Source organism: Pelodiscus sinensis, chromosome 2 (genome assembly GCF_049634645.1).
Source record: "Pelodiscus sinensis isolate JC-2024 chromosome 2, ASM4963464v1, whole genome shotgun sequence".
Taxonomy (NCBI): domain Eukaryota; kingdom Metazoa; phylum Chordata; order Testudines; family Trionychidae; genus Pelodiscus; species Pelodiscus sinensis.
The window spans coordinates 153080239-153094567 of record NC_134712.1 but is presented as its reverse complement, the minus strand read 5'-3'; positions in this window follow the sequence as shown (position 1 = coordinate 153094567).

The window sequence follows — 14329 nt, the reverse complement described above, 5'->3', positions numbered from 1 at the left end:
AGAATTCTAATAATGGTATTATCAATCCCATATCAGAGTTAACATTCCATTTCTACTCCTTCATGATATTCAGCTGTTTATACATCAAAGGATCACATGTACTGTGTTAGTCACATCATCACACTGGGAGCTTTTGTTTTGTTGGTTCTCAAGCTAACTCTCCCTAGTTGTAGTCAGACTTGCTGCTTTCCAGGATAGATTTCCCCATTGTTACTTGCATTTTTTATTCCTAGATGTGTGGCCAGAATTTGTCAATATTAAATTATATATATAAATCATTTTCTTGTTATAGACTCTGTTTTATTTTAGTAGATGTAGGCAGTAGGAAGGATGCATGATCCTGTTACTTTTGAGAAATCGTAGAGGTGATGTGGTTAGAAGCTGCTGTGAATTCTTTAATCAGCCTATTTTGGAATTTTAGCAAATCCTAGAGAAACATAATGGTACCTGGTAGGAATTTCTTAAGGTGACACTGAAAAACAGTTTGTCATAACCCATTGTTCTCACATATAGTGTACACATAGCCTTAGAAAGCTAATGCTACAAGCTAGTAGAATTATTCTGAGTTCATGCACATGCTCTAATTTTAGTTCAAGGATAAATTGTGGTGTAGCCATAATAACGTGGACAGCAGCAAAGATGCATCTTAGCCATGTCAAGCACAAACCCACCAGAACCTCATAGGTACACACTCATAATGGCTAAGCCAAACCTCTGCTGCTGCTACTGGTACCATCATGGCTACCCTACTATTTATACTCATGCTAGCTCAAGGCATACAAGAGCTGGAAATCATACCCATGAGATATGGCCTAAAACATATGCTTTTTCCTGACACTTCCTGCACTTAATCTGTACAAAAAGTGAACTTTTTAAGAACATGTACAAAATTGACTCCTTGAGTTACAGTACAAAGAGACAGATTTAAGCCACAATTTTTAAGGGTAAGTGTCTTAATTTAGGTTCAACTCTATATTTAGGGATCTAAATACAAGTGGTTTGACTTACAGAGATGGTTCGACAACTGGAGGTATGGGTGCTTGACATATCGAAGTAAATATGGGAGTTTGGTTCCTAACTTCAAGTCACAAAAAGTTATGGCTTTGAAAATTTTATCTTTAGTAGCTCAGGAGTCAAAATGTCAATGAAAGTTAATAAGGTTTGAGCTTCTAAGTAACTGAAGAACTTTTACAATTTTTACCCTTAAATAGTTTTGGAAATTATTCTAACTAAACAAAAATTATCACCTCTTAAGTATTCTGAACTGAATATATAATTTATGGAATTAAATCACTATGGATCATAGTAGATTCAAGCTTATCTTGTAGTGTAGGTGCCACAGGACTATTCATGTTTTTAAAGTTACAGACTAACATGACCACTCCTCTGAAACTATAAAAGAGTGAATTTATAAAAATCAAGTGGCATTTTTTTCTAGTCATGATCTCAATATACAACCTCTAAGAGGATCAACCACAGTTCCATTACATCTGGCATCCTACTTCCACCACTGACCAATAGCAGATAGTCCAATGAGAGGAACAAGAACCCCCATACTGATTATCTTAGACAGAGGTTGGCAAATACTGGCCCATAGGCCAGATCCTGTTCCCCAGGGTTAGCCCCCCCACTGGGCCACCACTGCTAGAGCCGGTGTTAAGGGTGGGCAAGCTGGGTGATTGCCCATGGTCGCCATTTTCAAGGGGCCACAGACAGAGCCCAACGGATATGTGGCAATTAAAGGGGCCGTGACCCAAATTTTGCCTGGGGGCCGCCAACTAGTTAGGACTGGCCCTGACCACTGCTATATTTACCTGAGCTTCTGCAGGTACTGGCAATTGCAGCACCCCATTCCCAGGAAAAGTGGAACATAGCACCACAGCAGCAATATGTTTTGTTAGAGAAGAAACGAGTGACCCAGGAATGGATGGGGTAAATGGAACTGCTTTATTGCTCATGCATGTTTACCTCGGACATTCAACACAATATCTAAATGGCAACAAACAGGCAGTAGTCAGAACCTTTTATCTATTTTAATATGTTAATTCACATGTCTATCACTACTTTTCCTAAAACCTTATTTAGTAATGTTTATTCCCATAAAATGAATATTAATAAGCAAATAACTAATATAATTATACCCACCCCTAATTACTAGCTATATCATTTCTAATTGAATCAACACTTTCCTATATTACAAACTATCAGGTTACAGAGAGTACAAGGAATTTGACCCTGGAGATATGTTATACAGAGCCAATGAGGATAAGCAAGAGACATAACAAAATAGAGCAACTCCATACTTATTTGGTTTCCTAGGCTACAAGAATGGAGAGAGAGAGTGTGTTTATCCATCAGAAAGAATTATACAGTTTTTGACTGGACCCTTAATCAGTCTTCCCAAGCTACACAAACAAAAGGAAAAAGCATGTTTAAAGGGTAATGCTGTTGCTGACCCCTGAAGCACTAATGTAGAGCCCTTTCAGACCTATTAATTTTTACATATTCCAACATGTTTCACACAAAACTTTGCAAGTGAAGCAGCCTGGAATTCAAATGCAGGGAAACTAAATCACAGTTCTTCATGGGAAATGTTAGTAGTTTTCCTTTCAGAATCTCCAGAATGCAAAATAGGACACATCCTACCACTTCTTATCTTCATGATGAAATCCCTGATTCTGCTCTGCATAATAGCTAAAAAGTACATACATACAGTACACCAGGGGTGGCCAACCCATTCTAGACAAAGAGCCACAATAGCAGTGAAGAGCCGGGGCAAAGTAGTTGAGCAAAAAAAAAAAAAAAACCGCCACGCTGGTACACCATCTCATGACTTTTTTTTTTTTTTTTGGCTCAACAACTTTGCCCGACTTTTCACGCTGCCTCCACTGCTGTTGTGGCTCACAAAAAAAGCACTGGGATGGAGTGAGAGGTGCGAGCTCTGGGAGCGAATTTGGGTAGGAGGAAGTAGAGAAGAGGATGCTGGCTCAGGGAGGGGGCTCCAGGCTGGAGAGTGATGGGGTCAGGTGGAGGGTTGGGGTGCTGAGCAGGCCACAGGCTTGTGGCTGTGAGGGTGCAGGATTTTGGGCTGGGGTGCATGAGGGGCTCAGGGCAGAGGCTGGGAGTATGATGGGCTCAGGACACAGGTTTGCAGTGTGTGAATGATGCAGGAGTGTTGTGGCAGAAGACTGAGGATGTGGGGGTGCAGGAGTTTGGGGATGTGAGAGGCTCAGGACAGGGGGTTCCAGTGTATGATAGGCTCAGGTTTGCGGTCTGGGGGGTGAAGGAGTGTTATGATGCTGTGGCCAGATGGGGGCTTGGCAGCCAGGCTTCATTTTTAAATAAAATATTATGTCAAACACAAAATGTTTCAGCATTGTCTTTATTTAGGAGAGGAGTGCGGAACCTGTTTTGAGTCACTCACCCACAGAAAAGTCATTTGGGGCCACACAAGTGAGATGCAAAAAAAACAACCCATCAAAAAAACCCCAAGCCTCACTAATGTGGTCCCAACTGTGCTGGTGGGTGCAGTGGACAGGTTCCTGGGGCAGGGTACTCGTGCAGGGCAGTAGGGAGTCTGGCCCGGGGAAGGGGACAGAGAGAGCTGGGGCCAGTACCTGGGGATCCCAGGTCTCAGGAAGCGTGCAGGCTGCTCTTCCCCTCCCCTAAACTGCTGGCGTTGTTCCTGAAATGCCTGGTCGGTCGCTCCCCCAGGCACTTCCTTCCCCCCCTGCTGCCTGCCTGCGCCAGGTGCATGTGTGTAGGAGTCCCAGGACTGCATGCCAGCTCCAATGTCTCAGGAAGCACGAGCTCTTCCTCTCTACCCATGACAGCCGCGTGCTTCCTGAGAAGTTTGATTCCTACTCCCTCCCCGCTCCCCCCCTGCGCAAGCAGGCAGCAGGGGGAAAAGTCCCTGGTGGTGCAACAGATCCAGCATTTCTGGAAGCGTGCCAGCTTTTTTGGGAGGGGAAGAGCTGCCTGCTCTAACCCAGTCCCCCTCCTCTTCCCCAAAGCCAGGCGCACACACCCCCAACCCAATCCCACTCTCTTCCCCTTCCCCAAAGCCAGACACACACACACCAACCCAATCCCCCTCCCCCTGCTCTAACCTAATTCTCAGGTCCCAGAGCCACCGCCGCCACAGCTGTGCAATTCCCTCCAGGCACTGGGGCACGTGCGCTGAGTGTCCAGCTTTGAGCATGAGATGGCTGGGATGCCGTGCTCAACCCAATCCCCCTTCCCTTCTCTTCCCCTTCCCTTTCCTTCCCCAGAGCCAGACACCTCCCCTCCCTTCCTGTAACCCAATCCCCCTCCCACACAGTTTATGCTCAGGTCCTAGAGCCAGAGCTCCTGCGCCACATCCAGGACACGACTCGCAAGCCTCAGGTTGGCCACCGCTGCAGTATACTATAGAGCAGATCCTCCACTGATGAATGCTGTTATAGCTTTATTAAAGTCAATTGAACTATGACAATTTATATCTGCTGGTGATCTGTGCCTGTGTGTCACTTGGATAATAAAGAATGATGGAGGGTTTAAGCTTCATTGTCAGTTACACAGAGATGCTTTGTAGAAAGGGGAATGGTTCAGAATAGCAGGTTTCTACCTGCATTAGTGATCTTATCCCCTGAAGCACAATAGTTTATTGCCTTTAGCTTGTATGACAACAAATGTTAGAATTAAATATACATTTTCCAGAAGTACATTTCGAAGGTTTCCACATGGAACAGTCCTAGAGAAGTTTAAAGAGGAGGAGACTAAAAGCATTTGATAGGAAGTGACTCTAAACGCCTAATCTATAGAATGTAAACAGATTTTTTTCCTGCTGTGGGACATCATAGCTAAAGATTTCTCCAAGTTAGTAACATTCACTATTAAATTCATTATGATTTCTCCAAAAAGACTACATATGCCATCAGTGAATCATTTCCTTTTATTTGTAGTAATGTAAGTGCTATCAATGTGACAAATCATCCATATACACACACACACACACACACACACACACACACACACACACACACACAGAGAGAGAGAGAGAGAGAGAGAGAGCGACCAGCATTTTATTATAATTTTATTATAACCTTCATATTCCTAAATACCAAACCCAAGTCCCTTTTGGCCCTATTCCAGGGTAAGACATTTGAAATTTTTCCTTCCATGGAAACCCTACTATTACTAACCATTTTTGTTACTCTTCTCTAGATTTTTTCCATCTAAGGGTACATCTTCCGTGTATAGTTATTTCAAAATAAACTATTTGGCTGTGTCTACACTGGCATGAATTTCCAGAAATGCTTAAAACAGAATAGTTTTCGTTATAAGTATTTCCGGAAAAGGAGCGTCTACATTGGCAGGCTGCTTTTCCGGAAAAGCCCTTTTTCTGGAAAAGCGTCCATGGCCAATGTAGACGCGCTTTTCCAGAAAAGAGCCCCGAGTATCATTTTCGCAATCGGGGCTTTTTTCCGGAAAAGACTACTGAGCTGTCTACACTGGCCCTTTTCTGGAACAGTGTTCTGGAATAAGGACTTATGCCCAAACGGGAGCAGAATAGTTTTTCCGGAATAGCGGCTGATTTTGTACAGTAGAGCATCGTCGCTTTTCTGGAAATTCAAGGGCCAGTGTAGACAGCTCGCAGCTTATTCCGGAAAAGCGGCTGATTTTCTGGAATAAGTGGCCCAGTGTAGACACAGCCTTTCAGAATAGTTATTTCAAAATAGCTTATTATGAAATTACACATCTACACTTCTGGGAAGTCTCAAAATTAGTCTGAGGAAGGCTTCCCTAATGTAGATGTGCTATCTCAATTTAGAGCCTCAGGAGGCACTGAGGAGTAACTTAGAATGGCCCTGATGAGGGGCTATTTCAAAATAGCAACAGTGAAGCGTCTACACACACACCTCATTTCAAAATAGCTATTTCGGAATAGGCGTTATTCCTCGTAAAATGAGGTTTACAGATTTCAGAATAAGCCGTCTGTTATTTTGAAATTATTTCAAAATAATGGAGTTGCTGTGTAGATGCTCACATTGTTATTTTGAAATAACAGTCGTTATCTCAAAATAATGGTACAGTATAAACACGCCCTTAGTTATATTCATGAAGATGAGCACACCTAACGTGTGACATAATGAGCCAAAGGGCAGCGTGATAGGTCACTATAACTAGCATCTTTTTTAATTTTAAAGGCACTTTAGCATCTTATTTTATTTATTGTAAATCCTAATGTCTGCAGTACAATATCTTCCAAGAGCTACTATGACTCCAAAGCGGTACTTGGGAGATGCAAGTAGATGGGGAAGACTGCATTGTCCTTACATCTTATACTTACCCATTTTGAATTGCTAAGTCCATTCATATTATCATCCAGGTATCCTATACAATATACATCAGATGTGACTCTGCCTTTTAAACACTGAACCTCTCTATTCCCTCTGACTTCTCATTTTTCCTTTCCTGTAAGAAACTCTTATCATAGGTCTTGATCCTACAAGGTGTAGAGAGAGATTCTTGGGAAGCAAAAAGTACCCTCAACTTCCAATATCATCTTTGGAAGTGAAAGACCTCCTGATGCCAATGCAACCACATCCCTGGATCAGCTCATCAACAAAGTTGTTTGTTTAAACAGCTATAATAATTAATGTTTAAAGCACTGATTCTCTCTACTGAACTTGAAATTTTTCCTACAACCTCCAGCTTCCCTAAGAGGACCTATATGTTAAGCTAATGATGCATGGTGGAGGCATTTTGAAAGGCAGTGACTAACAGCAATGTAGCTGTTTATTATATAGCTTTTGCCTCTCTAAATCTAAAAATGTCTCCAGAAATCCCAGAGCTCTGCAGCCTTTGCAAAGCAACTTATAAAAAGAAAAATCTCATATTAAAGTAGTGCCATATTTGACAGAAATCATTATTGATTTTGTAGATCAGTACCAACATTACAGGAAAAAATGCTTTTACGATTTAGAAATACAATCAATTTTCAGTTCTTGCATGAGCAGGTTTCAGGTATTAATTGAATTAATTGCTTCTGGAACACTGGAGACCTGCAGTCTCTTTTATATTTGATTATCCAAACAGAAGTAAAGTACCACCGAGTCACTTTTTTTTTCAGACAGGGATGGACCACAAAAGAGGAACGTCCACATTGCAAAGTAATGTCAGGTGACAATGTTTTAATGTGTAGCCTGTTCCCTCTGAATTGCTTGGATTGAGCATAATCTACAGTTTCAAGAATAAAAATTATAGAGTACCTGGCCATATTAAGTTACAGTTTAGTCCACCTGGGGCAATTCTGAGCCCAGAGCCCTCTCTTTGTCCCCCCTCCAGACTAGCAACCACATTATACACAAAGGTCCATCCTCCATCTTTTGTTCTGATTCCTAGGCAAAAACAGAAAACCTGTGATCCCCCTAGCCCTTTGTTTGCTGCTGGCCAAAACTGTCTGGCTTCGTGCACTGAAGGGTCAGCAGACCTCAATCATTCATTGCTAGGCACCGAACGTCCAGACTGTTTTTTTCTGGGTTAATCATGGGCATAGGGCCCCAGTCAGACAGACAGACACACATTCATGGTTACAAAAAAAATAACCCACCTCACTTTTTTCCCCACCACCTAGACAACCATAGCAGAATCTAAGGCACATCCATTAGCCATACAAAGTGTTAAGAAAAATTCCCACTTCATCACAGTTTGGACGAAAAAGTAGAAGAGTGCCAATAAAATTTTCTGAAGATGCAAAGTTGGGTGACATCCTTAGTACAGAGGAGGATTAAATTATCAGAAGATCTGGATGACCTGGAATAGGAGAGTAACAGAAAGGGACGAAATCCCATAGTACAAAGAGCAAGGTCATACACTTAAGCTATGTCTAGACTGCCCCCTCTTGAGCAAGAGAATATACAAATGAGGCGAAGCAGTGAATGTCGCCATGCCTCATTCGCATACTTAATTAGCCATCATTTTTGCGCAAGGGGCTTTTGAACAAAAAGGAGCCATCTACATGGCTCCTTTTTGCACAAAACCCCCCTCTTGCACAAGAGCTTTTCTTCATGAAAAAAGTGGCAGAACAGCTCTTGCACAAGAGGGGGGTTTTGCACAAAAAGGAGCCGTGTAGACCACTCCTTCTTGTGCAAAAGCCCCTTGCGCAAAATGGTGGCTCATAAGGTATGCAAAGGAGGTGCAGCGACATTCACCGCTTCGCCTCATTTGTATATTCTCTTGCTCAAGAGGGGGCTGTCTAGACATAGCCTTAGGGTATAATAAGAATTTCTGATACTAACTAGGGGTTCATCAGTTGGAAGAGAAGGATCTGTTTATGTGGATCAGTCATAAGATGACTATGAGTCACCAATGTGCTGCAGCTGAGAAAAAAAAGCAAATGTCATTCTAGGATGCATCAGGCAAGGGACTTTTAGGGAAGATAAAGTATTGCAGCCAAATTGGAAAGCACTGGGAGGACCTCTGCTGGAATATGACAATTCTGATCACCCATGTATAAGAAAGATTAATTTAAGGTAGAACGGGTGAAGAGAGGGGCGACACATAGGGAGGGGCGGGCAGAGTCATCTGAGTTCAATCAAACCATCCTGGGAGGGGGCTAGGGTCAGCAATAGCAGTTGCCTCCTCTCTGCACTCAATGGTGGCAGGACGCAGAGCAACCTGTCCCAAGCACATTCTACTCCTCTGACTCCCAGGCACATGGCTCTGCTTCTCACTGCCTGTGAGTGGAGAGGGCAGTTCCACCCCTTCCCCCAAGCTCCCTCTCCCAAGCAGTGCAGCCAGGGGTTTAGCAGAGAGTCTGGTGCTGGCAGCAGGGATCAGCTCCTTTTCCCCACCACATTCACATGTGACAGGCTCAACCCCACGCTCACCAGCAGCAGCGGGAAGAGGAGCAACCCAGCCTGCTCCGTTCCCCTGCTCCCAGCCATGTTGTTTGGAAGAGGGAGCTTGGGGGAAGGAGTGAAACCGTCCCCTGCACTCACTGGTGGAAGGAAGTGGAGTGACGTGACTGGGGTCAAGGCTGCTCTGCTTTCCCCCACGACTGCTGATGAATGGCGGGGAGGGGCAAATCCTGCTGCCAGTGTCAGCTCCCTGCTACTCCCAGACCCTTTCACCCGAGCGACAAGGTCCTGGGGCGAAGAGGTAGAGTGGGGATAGGGTCAGGGTGGAGCAGGTGTGGAAAGAGGCAAGGAAGGGCTAGAGGCTTGGGGGAAAGGGAAGAGTGGGGGCAGAGTAGAAAGAGGCAGAGCCTGGGAGGGAGTGGTGGCAAATGGAGGTGGGGTCCTATCCTTGTCTTAGGAGTGACATGGAGAGGAGTCACGTGGGAGGGCAGGTAGACATTCCAGTAAACAAATAGAATTTATTATAGAAACTTCCTATTCCCAGAGCAAGAAAACCTCCCCTACTTCATTCAGAGTTTCTAACATGCACTTTCTTGTCCCAGCATGTCATGGAGTTCTCACTGATTGCTTTTCACGTGAATGATAACCAATCCACAGAGAATCTTAAGGGGAAAGAGAAAACCACCTTCTTAACTGTTTGCAACTGTAGACATTTGCCCTGACTTTCAGGGACAACAGTTTGTCTTGAAGCGAATGGGGCCTATATAACCTCCCTCAGCTGTGTAGATCATTTGGTTCTTCATTTTGGAAATTCCACTAATAGGAACATTTATAGGAATACAGAAGTGCATCTCCAGTATGCAACAATTTCTGCATCCAGCCACTATCACACAAGTAATTGAAATTCCTCAAGCACAAATACCTAAGATTTCCCAGAAGGAATATAAAGTGGATTAGAACCAGGATTCAATTAAAACAACAGATTTTTCATTGAACAGTCTGAGATAACAGGATCAGGGCCCAAGAGTTCTTTTTTATAGTTCTCTGGCAGCCTCTTGACAGAAGTTGAATAATAGGTGAAGCTTTGAAGTAGACCTCCTATTTCATAAGCATCACTGGTCACTAGATACATGGATTAGCATAAGGCAACTGCCCTTTTCCCGCCATTTGTGGGTAGTTTATTACAGACTTCAAAAAGAAATGTAGGCAGGTATATTACTACAGTCACAGTTCATCTAAATGTTAACATCTCCTTTTGATCCCAGAATTAACAGACTACAGCCACAGACAGGAAGCATTAGATTTCATTTTCAACCTCTAACAATATATATGTAAACACACACAAAAAACCCACAACCATTATCGCCTAATATGTGAAAGCTTGAATCTGGGTCAGTTAGTCTGCTAGTTGTCTCACTCTTTCTGGCCTTGTGTCACACCCCTATCTGAAAAACCTGAGGTTTCAAACTCTGTGGGGATCTAGATGCCCTTGGAGAGAACAGAGTTGACAGATTGCTGAGTGGATGAGAGTTTAAAAAACAGACCACAAGCAGGACTGGCTAAAGCCCTGGCTGGAACAAAAATGCCTGTTTACTGTGGAAGTGAAAGAGGAGCCGGAGGTCTTTCACCAAGGGTTATTTCTGTCCCTTTAACTCAGTGTCTTGAAGGCATTCCATATTCTATGACCAACCAAAGAGAGAACACTAACACCAAACAGCCAAAGACATGCACTTGTTGCTTCCAAAATACCAGGCCCTGCTGCTGAATTTTCACCCCAAACCTGCTTACGGCTTGTCTGCTACATTACTATAGAATGGGAAGGGGCAGTGCACCACCGTACAGCTGGGCCTTGAGAAAGAGGACAGTTGGATGGACTTCTCAGATACTGGTTCCCTACAGATTCCTGTTCTCTGCTTATTCAGGGGGCACTGGGAAAAGGGAAAGACGGAAAAAAAGCTTAATGCAGAAGGTTCCTTCCTGGAATAGAGAAAAGAGAAGCCTAGTGGAACCTCCTGCATCCTGAGCAGAGGTAAAAGTGGGTCTAGGCCTGACCTCTCTTCCGTCCATGGTGGCTGGCCCATGCCTCAGCCATGCCCCCTGAATATATACACACACCATAAATTGGGGACCGGTGATCTAGAGGGTACATCTACAGCAGCCTTTCTGGTTATCTCTATATAGGGTGTGGCAGCCTATGTAGACAGACTAAGGCTCTCCAGCAGATAGTAAGATGTGTAGACATTGCAGTTCAGTCTGGAGCCAGACCTGATGATTCAGGGAAAAGGGTGATTGGCTTCAGAGCCCAAGATACACCATCTATATAGCTATTTTTAATGCTGTCGCATGAGTCCTTTGAGCCTAATCCTGTTGACCCAGGGTCTGAGATTTATTACCAGAGGCTGCCACTCACTGTGAAGGGATACCCAGAAAGGCAGTAAGAGCTGTTCAGAGACCTATTTGCTGGCACTGTACTGTGAAACTAGCAAGATTTAAACAGAGAGCCTCCACGCATGGAAGATGAGGAAGATTAACCCAGTGATAATGGGTCTCCAAGCACCAGATGCCCATATGGTAGAATGTGATGATTTCTATATTTCCACTTTTTTATATCCGTTTTTCTTCAGTTACAATAGAAAATACAACAGAACCTCAAAGTTATGAACACCACAGAAACAGACATTGTTCATAACTCAGAATAAAATGTTATTGTTATTCTTTGAAACGGAACACTGACTTAATACAGCTTTTAAGCTATACTATGTGGAAGAAAAATTCTACTTTTAGTCATCTTAATTTAAATGAAACAAACACAGAAACAGTTCTCTTATCTTGTCAAATCTTTTTTCAAAAACTGTCCCTTTATTGTTTTAGTAGTTTAAACACAGTACTGTACAGTATTTGCTTTGATTTTTGTCTCTGCTACTGCCAGTTCCATAAGATGTGTCATTGACCACCTCACTGTTGACTTTCACTTGCAGATGAGTGGTAATATTGTGGCCATAAGGATCTCGGAATTCTATTAAAGTTTCATGTCACACCTGAGTACTCACCAGGCATGGTGCTTTAAGAAGCTGGATGACAGAGGTCAGACAAGATGGCAGGAATATAATTAGTTTAATATGGAAATAGCAGCTGGTGGTTTTGAAGATAATTATAACACAATGACCACATTTTACAGACTGCTATGTCTGGTAAAGAGTGGTACCTCTTTACCAGAGTTCCACCTCTGCCAGGTAGTGTGTACATATAGAAATATTACATAATACACTGAGACTGCTACAGTACAGCTTTTGAAACCCAAAGGTTTCTATCATGGATGAAAAGCTATAAGGTTCTACTGGCATTGGATCAAAATGTACAGATCTTTCAATGTGCCAAGACTAACGTCAACAAGATCTCCCCAGAATCCTATGAAAAATTAAGCTTCATTTAGTTTATAGTTTGACCAAGCTACACCACTGGGCATGTTAGGCAGTAAGGTGGCAAAATTTGCAGATGGTACCAAACTGCTCAAGATAATTAAGATCAAAGCAGACTGTGAAGAGCTTCAAAAAGATCTGATCAAACTAAGTGATTGAGCAACAAAATGGCAAATGAAATTAAATGTTGATAAATGTAAAGTAATGCACATTGGAAAAATAATCCCAACTATACATACAATATGATGGGGTCTAATTTAGCTACAACTACTCAAGAGAGAGAACTTGGAGACATTGTGAATAATTCTCTGTAAACAGCCACTCAGTGTGCAGTGGCAGTCAAAAACGCTAATAGAATGCTAGGAATCATTAAAAAAGGGAGAGAAAATAAGACAAAAAAATATCTTAATGCCTCTATATAAAACCATGGTATGCCCACTTTTCAAATACTACATACAGATATGGTCACTGTGACGGGCCGGCCCCTGACCAGGGGCGAGGGGAGCGGAGCCCCCGCTGGCCGTCACTCTCCCGGGGGCGGGGCGAGCGGAGTCCCCGCCGGCGGGGTTCCGCCGGCCAGCCCCAGACCCCCCAGCAACCCCGCAACTCCAGACGCCGGGGGCGGCAGGCGGGGGCGCTTCCCCCGCGCTTGCGCCGGCAGCTGACGGGCGGCTCACCCCCCGTCGGCCCACGCAGGGAAGGCGGGGCCAGGGCTCACGGCCACTGGCGAGGGCTGACAGCGGGGATGTGCCCGGAAGGGGCGGGGCCCCGGGCGGTGGCCGGCGCGGCGGGCCAGTTTAAAAGTGCCCGCCGCCGGAGAAGAGGGGCGCAGGCTCCTCGCGGTGGCGGAGGAGCAGCCCCCGACGCAGCACGGAGCGAGGGCGCCACACAGCCCGGCTGCCAGCCCGGCGCTGGTCCCGGGGCCTCCGGGACAGCCACTGCCCCTGGCAAGCGCTCAGCCCCTCGCCGGACGGCAGGCGGACCCCACCGCGCCGAGTCAGGAGGGACCGGGACGGCCAGGAGCACGCCAGGGCCAGAGAACTCACCTCCGAGACTCCACCGGAACGTGGGACGCCACAGACCGCCGAGTCGAGGTAGGCGCCAGGGCGACGGGGATCGGCCGGCAGACCCAACGGGAGGGAGGAAGGAGCCCGGGGCAGGGCGCTTCTGGCGGCCATGGGTGGACGAGCCACAGGGGGGAGAATCCTCACCCCCCTCATCCACCGTGCCGGGGCGCTAGTGGCCCCGGCGCTTAGGGCCCCGGGCTGGGACCCAGAGAGAGGGCGGGACCGGGTCCCCCTCCCTCCACACGGGGAGCGTCCAGCACCCGACAGCCACACTAACCGACAGGGACCAAACTAGAACCCCGGACTGGGGAGGAAGACCTAAAGCTAGGGGCTCCGGCCCCATCCCGCAACAAAAAAGGCAACAAAATGATTAGAGGTTTGGAACTCGTCCCATATAAAGAGAGATTTAAAAGACTTGGATATTTCAGCTTAGAAAAGAGGAGACTGGGGGGGATGTGATAAAGGTTTATAAAGTCATGACTGGTGTGGGAAAAGTGAATAAGGAAAGGTTATTTACTTATTCCCACAATATAAGAACTAAGCAACACTGAATGAAATTAATAGGCAGCAGGTTTAAAACTAACAAAAGAAAGGTTTTTTTCCCCACTCAGTGCACAGTCAACCTGTGGAACGAGGACAAGTGTAGAGTCCTGAACTTGGGACATAAGAATCCCAAGCATTGTTACAGGCTGGGGACTGAATGGCTAAGCAGCAGTTCTTCAGAAGAGACCTGAGGATTGCAGTGGATGAGAAGCTGCATATGAGTCAATAGCGTGCCCTTGTAGTCAAGAAGGCTAATGGCATATTAGGGTACATTAGGAGAAGCATTGCCAGCAGATCCAGAGAAATGATGATTTCCTTTTATTCGGCTCTGGTGAGGCCGCATCTGAAATATTGTGTCCAGTTTTGAGCCCTCCACTATTGAAAGGATGTGGACACATTGGAGAGGGTCCAGCGGAGGGCGACCAAAATGATTAGGGGGCTGGCGTGCATGACCTAT